The following is a 10,000-nucleotide window of genomic DNA, read 5'->3' as shown; positions in this document are numbered from 1 at the left end:
GTTGTTAGTCGACTGGTATGGGTCGCATCCTGGGGGACAAGATTGTGGACCCCAATGGAAATAAGACAGTCCTCGATGACGCACTGACTTTCTTGGGTTATCCTGGGTGGCTAACCCTGCGGGGTTAAAAATCCGAACGAAATCTTATCTTAGGTCTCTCAACGCACACCATTATATCTGTACTCACTTGGCGTGGCTGCCGTCCTTAACGTTGCCAGTCTGGAATTAACCAAGTATCTTGGCACGGCAGTGGCTGTCAGGCTTCACTTTGCTCGGGGCTTCCCACGGATACGTCTGATAAGAGTTTGTTCGGAGTTTTAACCCCGGAGGGTTAGCCACCCAGGATAACGCAAGAGAGGCACTGCGTCATCGAGGACTGTCTTACTTCCATTGGGGTACTCAATCTCGTCCCCCAGGATGCGACCCGCACCTGTCGACTAACACCCAGGTACCTACTTGCTTGCTGGATGAACGGGACAACAGGTGTAAGAAAACACGATCAGTGTTTCCACCCTTGTCGTGCATTAAACCACACACTCGGCGTGTGAAGCCAGAGCGTTGCCTACCAGGCCACGGGTCAGGTAGGCATTTACATGTACTCGACGAGAGCAGTGTGGGGAACTTTATACAGTGTGGGGAACTTTGTAGTGTGGGAACTTTATGTAGTGTGGGAACTTTATGCAGTGTGTGGAACTTTATATAGTGTGGGGAACTTTATACAGTGTGGGGAACTTTGTAGTGTGGGAACTTTATGTAGTGTGGGAACTTTATGTAGTGTGGGAACTTTATGTAGTGTGGGAACTTTATGTAGTGTGGGGAACTTTATGCAGTGTAGGGAACTTTATGTAGTGTGGGGAACTTTATGCAGTGTGGGGAACTTTATGCAGTGTGGGGAACTTTATGTAGTGTGGGGAACTTTATAACAGTGTGGGGAACTTTATGTAGTGTGGGGAACTTTATGCAGTGTGGGGAACTTTATGTAGTGTGGGAACTTTACGTAGTGTGGGGAACTTTATGCAGTGTGGGGAACTTTATGTAGTGTGGGGAACTTTATGCAGTGTGGGGAACTTTATGTAGTGTGGGAACTTTATGTAGTGTGGGGAACTTTATGCAGTGTAGGGAACTTTATGTAGTGTGGGAACTTTACGTAGTGTGGGGAACTTTATGCAGTGTGGGGAACTTTATGTAGTGTGGGGAACTTTATGTAGTGTGGAAACTTTATGCAGTGTGAGGAACTTTATGTAGTGTGGGGAACTTTGTAGTGTGGGGAACTTTATGTAGTGTGGGAACTTTATGTAGTGTGGGGAACTTTATGTAGTGTGGGGAACTTTATGTAGTGTGGGAACTTTATGCAGTGTGGGGAACTTTATGTAGTGTGGGAACTTTATGTAGTGTGGGGAACTTTATGTAGTGTGGGGAACTTTATGTAGTGTGGGAACTTTATGTAGTGTGGGGAACTTTATGCAGTGTGGGGAACTTTATGTAGTGTGGGAACTTTATGCAGTGTGGGGAACTTTATGTAGTGTGGGGAACTTTATGTAGTGTGGGAACTTTATGCAGTGTGGGGGAACTTTATGTAGTGTGGGAACTTTATGCAGTGTGGGGAACTTTATGTAGTGTAGGAACTTTATTTAGTGTGGGGAACTTTGTAGTGTGGGGAACTTTATGTAGTGTGGGAACTTTATGTAGTGTGGGAACTTTATGTAGTGTGGGAACTTTATGTAGTGTGGGGAACTTTATGTAGTGTGGGGAACTTTATGTAGTGTGGGAACTTTATGTAGTGTGGGAACTTTATGTAGTGTGGGAACTTTATGTAGTGTGGGAACTTTATGTAGTGTGGGGAACTTTATGTAGTGTGGGGAACTTTATGTAGTGTGGGGAACTTTATGTAGTGTGGGAACTTTATGTAGTGTGGGGAACTTTATGTAGTGTGGGAACTTTATGTAGTGTGGGAACTTTATGTAGTGTGGGAACTTTATGTAGTGTGGGAACTTTATGTAGTGTGGGAACTTTATGTAGTGTGGGGAACTTTATGTAGTGTGGGGAACTTTATGTAGTGTGGGAACTTTATGTAGTGTGGGGAACTTTATGTAGTGTGGGAACTTTATGTAGTGTGGGAACTTTATGTAGTGTGGGGAACTTTATGTAGTGTGGGAACTTTATGTAGTGTGGGGAACTTTATGTAGTGTGGGAACTTTATGTAGTGTGGGAACTTTATGTAGTGTGGGAACTTTATGTAGTGTGGGAACTTTATGTAGTGTGGGGAACTTTATGTAGTGTGGGAACTTTATGTAGTGTGGGGAACTTTATACAGTGTGGGAAACTTTATGTAGTGTGGGAACTTTAGTGTCGGAACTTTATGCACTGTGGGGAACTTTATGCAGTGTGAAAACTTTATGCAGTGTGGGAACTTTATGCAGTGTGGGGAACTTTGTAGTGTGGGGAACTTTATGTAGTGTGGGAACTTTATGCAGTGTGGGGAACTTTATGTAGTGTGGGGAACTTTATGCAGTGTGGGGAACTTTATGCAGTGTGGGGAACTTTATGCAGTGTGTGGAACTTTGTAACAGTGTGGGGAACTTTGTAGTGTGTGAACTTTATGCAATGTGGGGAACTTTATGTAGTGTGGGGAACTTTATGCAGTGTGGGGAACTTTATGCAGTGTGGGGAACTTTATGCAGTGTGGGGAACTTTATGCAGTGTGTAGAACTTTGTAACAGTGTGGGGAACTTTGTAGTGTGGGAACTTTATGCAATGTGGGGAACTTTATGTAGTGTGGGGAACTTTATGAGTGTGGGGAACTTTACGCAGTGTGGGGAACTTTATGCAGTGTGGGGAACTTGATGTAGTGTGGGGGACTTTATGCAATGTGGGGAACTTGATGTAGTGTGGGAAACTTTATAGTGTGGGGAACTTTATACAGTGTGGGAACTTTATGCAATGTGGGGGAACTTTATGCAATATGGGGAACTTGATGTAGTGTGGGGAACTTTATGCAATGTGGGGAACTTGATGTAGTGTGGGGAACTTTATGCAATATGGGGAACTTGATGTAGTGTGGGGAACTTTATGCAATATGGGGAACTTGATGTAGTGTGGGGAACTTTATGCAATGTGGGGAACTTTATGTAGTGTGGGGGACTTTATGTAGTGTGGGGGACTTTATGTAGTGTGGGAATTTATGCAGTGTGGGGAGTTTTGTGCAGTGTGGGGAGTTTTATGCAGTGTGGGGAACTTTATGCAGTGTGGGGAAATTTATGCAGTGTGGGAAACTTTATGCAGTGAGGGGAACTTTATACCGTGTGGGTAATTTTATGTAGTGTGGAGAACTTTATGCAGTGTGGGGAAATTTATGCAGTATGGGGAACTTTATACAGTGTGGGGAAATTAACACAGAAACGTGGAAAATATGTAGCTATTAAATCCTTAGATGAGGCATACGCTTACCTTTAATTATATTAATAGTAATAAAAGAGAGAGAGAAATATAACTGATTAGATTATTATTATTATTATTATTATTATTATTATTATTATTATTATTATTATTAATATTAACCTTTAAGATGGTGCCTTGATGCCAGGTAAAGCTCTGGCTGTATAAAAGAAGTTACCCTCTTGGGTTAGGTTTAAGTACAAAGTTTTTGCTTACACGTAGCGCACACCGAGTGATGCTCACGTAGCGCACACCGAGTGATGCTCACGTAGCGCACACCGAGTGATGCTCACGTAGCGCACACCGAGTGATGCTCACGTAGCGCACACCGAGTGATGCTCCCTAACACCGCTGTTAATCCCCGTCAAGACAAATAAATCCCATCATTTTCACACGCAACACTTATATCAAATGTCGCACTTGTCAGTAAACTTTGTTTTTCCTCCCAGAATTTATTGTCAAAGTGACTGCTATAACCGTGTAGAATTAATTTGTATTGTGGATGGTGTCGAGATAGTAAAGGTTGGCTCAGTGTGTGTGAACAAGACACTTATTGAAAGTTAAGACACGTGCAACATCTGGATATCTTTATTGTAGACGTTTCGCCATCCAGTGGCTTTATCAATACAGATTCTAGGACATAATAGGAAGACAGTAGAACTATATACAAAAGATGAGGTAATCAGTCCCTCGGCCTTGGAGTTAGTGTTCACAGCATCGTGGTGGAGGAGAATCTGGAGCAAAGACAAGAAGACTGGCGGTTATATAGGCGTCAGTGGATAGGGACGGGCAGCAGACGAGGGCATAGTCACTGGTAGGCGGGATTCCCCAGTGGAAGTAGGTCCTTCCCAAAGAGATGGGTTAGTTGCAGCAGCAGTGAAGAAGGTCTTCTTGCCTTTGCTCCAGATTCTCCTCCACCACGATGCTGTGAACACTAACTCCAAGGCCGAGGGACTGATTACCTCATCTTTTGTATATAGTTCTACTGTCTTCCTATTATGTCCTAGAATCTGTATTGATAAAGCCACTGGATGGCGAAACGTCTACAATAAAGATATCCAGATGTTGCACATGTGTCTTAACTTTCATATTGTCGGTATTTTATACCTTTCTTGCACCAGACACTTATTACGGGTTATGGCATTTAACTGTGAAAACGTTTCCTTCATCGGGGACTTTATCAATTCATAAATTTATCAAATTCGTGACTTTATGAAGTTCCTGACAGTAGAAACGTCTTCACAACTCGCATTGTGGGTAATGTTTACAAGCGGCTACATATACATTTCAAGCCTTCTTGTAATAGCTACAATAACCTGTGGAAATTAATTTAATAATGCCTCCCTTCTAGACTTCATGGCAGTGCTTCATGCATTTTTTCCATGAATCATGTTAGTGTAACGCTCAGGATCTGCCACTTGCACCAACAAGTAACTCACTCGTCAGTTTTGTTGTGTATCCCATCCTCTCAAGTCACATAAGCATTAATATGGATTCCCGAAATAAGATTTGTATCAAATTTCTCGGTTAGGTTAGGTTAGGTTTTTCTCTATCCATAAAATATCAAATACAGCACCACAAAGGGAAAACTGTAAATCTAAGATTAGGGCAATAAAATGTTATGCCGAGCGAAGAGAAACCTGGCAGTCACAGAGCGTGGTGGTAGATAATGTGAGATTTTCACTGTTTAAGATGCCTTAAGTGGAGTGATGTTTGTGATTCATGTGACAGTAGCACTCTCCGAGTATCTCTGCAGCGACTCACCAACAACAATATAATTATCTACTGTATAATGTTGACGCTGACGTTTCTTAGTATCATATCTGACATGGGACTAAGCTGTGTTGCTCTGTTATTATTCCTCACCTCTCTCCATACTTCATATAATCTGTAGTCACTTTGAAGCACAGAAAACAAGTTAATGTTTTCCAACCAAACGTCTTCACTCCTCTTAAATCTTCACTCCCATCAAGGGCTCTTGATCAAAGGCATTGAATACTTTATGGTTCAAACCTAATTATCGTTCATTTCCCAAGCGCTGTATACGTGTTTAACGCTTTCTAGTAAATATAATACTGATAACCTTAACTTTTCATTTTTCCCACATTGGAAATATAAACACACATGCAGTATAATGTGATCCTTTATTGACAACGTTTCGCCCACATAGTGGGCTTTTTCAAGTCACAAACATATCTACCTGGGTGGAAGATACGAGAATATTTATAGTCAGGTTCAGAATGCTGTGGTCAGGTGGAGAATGCTGCATCTGATGATCTACCGAGTGGGGCTAAAGAGTCTAAAATCTTGGGTAGCTTGGAAGGGAGATCGGATAAGTTTGTGAGCAGACCTTCTGCAGTGTTCCTCCATTCCTGTGTTCTTATGTGGGATAACGATGAAGAAGTTTCTTGGCAAGTGGTTCAGCTATGTTATAGAAGCCATTGTTCTGGTTGAAGTTGTTGGATATAGAGATAAGCGATGATTCCAGGATTCTTCGTTATTGAGTGTTGTCTTCTGTGGCGATAAGTCTGTGTGACTTGAAAAAGCCCACTGTGTGGGCAAAACGTTGTCAATAAAGGATCACATTATACTGCATATGTGTTTATATTTCCATTTTGTCGGTATTTTATACCATTTATTTTCCACATTACTGAACATTCCTTTCCTCTGCCATCTTTTGTAGTTCCCTTGGTAGGCAGGTTTGAATGTTAAACTATTCCCCGAGAAGTTGTCTTCTAAGCGATTACATTTAGTAAATTGTTTGTGTGGGGCTCTTGACGGAGGGAGGATCTACCACTGAGTGATCCACATACATGTACTGCCTCACCTCAGTAATAATGTTGGATTCCCCAGTTCAACTTATGACAGAGGCGTTCTAGGCTCACATGTAGTTGTTACTGGTACAGCACCTCGGTAACCCTGTGTGTGTACTTCACACACCTTACTAACCCTGAGTGTGTTTGTGTACTTCACACACCTTACTAACCCCGTGTGTAATTATTTACATTACACAACTCACTAACCCTGCGTACTCACCTATATGTGGTTGCAGAGGTCGAGTCACAGCTCCTGGCCTCTTCGCTAGCCACTAAGGCTCCTAGAGCCTAATCATATGTATAGATCTTGCCTCCACTACTTCAGTCTCTAGATTATTCCACTTCCTGACAACTCTAAAGACTTGTCCTTATGCTGCTTCATTCTCCACTGTTACCCTACAAGGTATTCAAAGCTCAAAACGTCATGATCACCAGTGCCACGAGGCCTTTCGTGTGTGATGTCCTTTATATCTGAACTGTTCAAGGTGAATATGAGGGACATCCTCTCCTATCGTTCTCTCTCTGCACCCCTAACATGTTGGTGCATGAAGTTTTCCAGTACTGTCTCTAACATCTTAGCCTTCCACGTTTCTGGTCCCCCCATGTGGCTCTAGGTTTTCCCAGTCAGTATCCTTGTGATTGAATTCCCCCATGATTAGTAATTTTGCCCTACCCCTGTGGGCCTGTCTGACCACTTCGGCTAGTGTATCCACCATTGCTCTGTTGCACTCATCATACTCTTGTGTTGGTCTCTTGCTGTTCAGTGGTGGGTTGTACATCGCTGCTATCATCACCTTTGGACCTCCAGTCTGAAGTGTTCCTACTATGAATTCACCTTCTTACCCTCTGTCCATTACTCTCATTTCTCAAAACTTAACTGGTTTTTGATGAGCAGTGTAACCCCTCCTCATCCTGTGTTCTCTCTCTTTCCTCAGGATCTGATATCCATTTCGAAAGATCACATCTGTTATCCTTGTGAACTTTGTCTCTGAGTGCTATGATGTCCAGAGATGCCTCAGTGATTTGTTCTTGCCACTTGTCACTTTTATTTGTTATTCTGTCTGCATTGGTGTACTGTACCTTCAGTTTCCCTTCCAGTACTGTATTTTAGGGGGGGGGGGGGGGGGTTGGTGTGGACTGGGGGTGTGGAAGGTAGGGCAGAATAATATGGAAGTCTTCTGGGATGGTGATATTAGTGCTGGGGGGATGGGGGCTGTGGAGTATGGCTTGTTTCTGGTTATTGTGTTTGGTTGGTATGGGGTGATAAGGGTTGAGGGGGTTCTTTGAGCATCTGTGTTTGGTGTTCCCACTGAGGCTGAGGTTTCCTGTTGTTGCCTACCCTCTCTCTCCTTTAACTGATGTTTTCTTACTCTCACTCTCAGGTGTTCCCATTCTTTTCATGTTCTACCTCGATCAGGGTACACTCGCAGATATTCTCTGGAATCCTTTAACAGTGGTTTCTGTTGTAGTATCCTGTTCCATACCACTTCTGTCTTGAATATCAGTTTGGTTGATATTTTTCCCCCTCGAATACCCCTAAGTCTGTGAAAATTTGTTACTCCTGTTATTGTGATGATGCTCTTAATCTCTCTTTCCTCCTGATGCTTTCTTTCATCATCAGCTTCCTAAAGCCCATGAATAATTATTGACCTCTCCCTCTCTTCCCATTGCTTTTCCCTCTATATCTCTGGATCTGATTTAAGCATCTCCTTTGTTATTTCCCTTATATCCCAGACACCCTGGTGGCCTGATATTACTTCTGCAAAGGACTTCTTAGCTCCATCCCCTCCTTCAGTCCCCTTGCTGTCTTCTGGTGTTTCTATTTTATTCGCCTGCTCCTTTCAGTCCTCATCTTTTTATTCTGCTACAGCACTTCCAGTTCTTCCTCCAGTCTCTGTATCTTTGCCTCAACAGCTACAACTCATAACTCCTACTTCTTGCTCTCTGCAGATATTGTCGCCATTGCATTGCAGAGCTGGTTTACCCTTTTTCCCCATTCTTGATCCATTTTACTTTTGAGCCTTTCTGCTTATTTTTTTCTTCAGACCAGCGATCGTCGGTTCCCTTATGTCTTCATCCTCCCTTTTGAGATACCATTTTTTTTTTCTCCTAGAATGCTCTGGTTTCTGCAGTCTATAAACTTTGTGCAGAAGTGTGTGTGCATGCGCACACACACACACACACACACACACACACACACACACACACACACACACACACACACACACACACACAGGTAAGTACATGCACGCATGTACTTACCTGGTTGTGGTTGCAGGGGTCGAGTCTCTTCACTGGCCGCTACTAGGTCACTCCCTGCTCCATGAGCTTTATCATACCTCTTCTGTAAGCTATGTATGGATCCTGCCTCCAGAACATCACTTTCCAGACTATTCAATTCCTGACAACTGTGTGTGTGTGTGTGTGTGTGTGTGTGTGTGTGTGTGTGTGTGTGTGTGTGTGTGTGTGTACGTACACGTGACAGCTCGGAGGGCATCAAGGTTACGCTGGTCACTGTTTAAAGCCATTAAGGGAGGCTTCCTGATGTTGACGCGGGGCTCTTGACGCCAATAATAATAATAATAATAATAATAATAATAATAATAGCTTAATTCTAACCAGCCTAGTTTTCAGTCTCATCCTATTTAATGTTCCGATTCCTGCTCTCCTTAATGCTCTACTTGCCTCATCTAAACAATAAATCCACTATACCACAACTAAGTAAGAAATGCCAAGATAGGCTAGATGCTCTCAAAGCTGTTGCTGGCTACAACCTCATCTATAGTGCTAATGTGAGAATAGTGAGAATGGTGTACATAGCCTATGTTAGATCCTTAATTGATTATGCTGCGGCCATGTTGATATTAGCTAGGGAATGTTCTCTCCGACCCTTAAAGTTAATGCAAAATGAAGCTCTCAGAATTATTCTTAGCTGTAGCAAATCTACCATGATTCTTAATATGAGGAGGAGCTTGGTGTCTTTAGTATCAGTGATAGGATTATTGAGATTAACACTGTACTTGTAATTAGAATGTTAATAAATGAACCAAACACGGTCACTATGAATCTTACTAAATGTCTACCAATACACAGACCTAAATAGGTTGTGAAAACATGCAATTATATTAAGTTTTATAACTTGCACGAACTGTATCACTGTAGACAAGAACATTTCACCCCTCCATTGAAGATGTGTTCATTTAATATCACATACCTGCAAGCCCCTCCCAAGAAGCTCATTACTTGTAATCCCTTCCTTAAATAACTTGTTAAAGCAACTGTTCAAGACGAAATTTCATGCCTAGCTGGTAGTAATAAGTTATCACAAGGTATAGACACTGTTGGATCTAAGCAGGCGTCTACTGGCAGGGCTGCATCTAATCTTGTTGTCACCTTCATAGTTAAGAACGATAGCAACTTTGTTGAGTTAGCCATATGAATTAAATGGGCGTCTACATTGCAAACTGAATTGTTTGCCACCTAATGGCGCTAAAGATAACTTATGATACTGTGCCTGACTCTTCATCATTACTGATTCTATGTCATCACTGAAGGCTCTTACTCACAAAATGACTAACAACGTGCTCATTGGAGAAGCCAGATATTGCTACTCAAAAATTCCAGAAAACAGGAATTAAGGTACGAGTGTTATGGATCTCATCACACATTGTGTTACTCCTTCATGATAAAGTTGATATGCTAGCCAAGAAAAGTACCCTGAAGGATAATGTAGAATATAACTTTGGTGT

At 42.3% G+C, this 10,000-nt stretch overlaps 1 protein-coding gene across 1 annotated transcript in view; it reads right to left on the bottom strand.

Moving 5' to 3' along the window:
• LOC128688044 (arylalkylamine N-acetyltransferase-like 2) overlaps nt 1-227 on the bottom strand; it is a 152,079-nt gene extending 151,852 nt beyond the window's left edge. Inside the window, exon 1 of the mRNA XM_053775742.2 lies at nt 188-227. The gene's annotated coding sequence lies outside the window, so the exon portion shown is untranslated. The remainder of the gene's footprint in view (nt 1-187) is intronic.
• Between the last annotated feature and the right edge of the window lie 9,773 nt (nt 228-10,000).

This window comes from Cherax quadricarinatus, chromosome 10, assembly GCF_038502225.1.
Source record: "Cherax quadricarinatus isolate ZL_2023a chromosome 10, ASM3850222v1, whole genome shotgun sequence".
Taxonomy (NCBI): domain Eukaryota; kingdom Metazoa; phylum Arthropoda; class Malacostraca; order Decapoda; family Parastacidae; genus Cherax; species Cherax quadricarinatus.
This window is presented reverse-complemented; position numbering and strand designations above follow the sequence as displayed.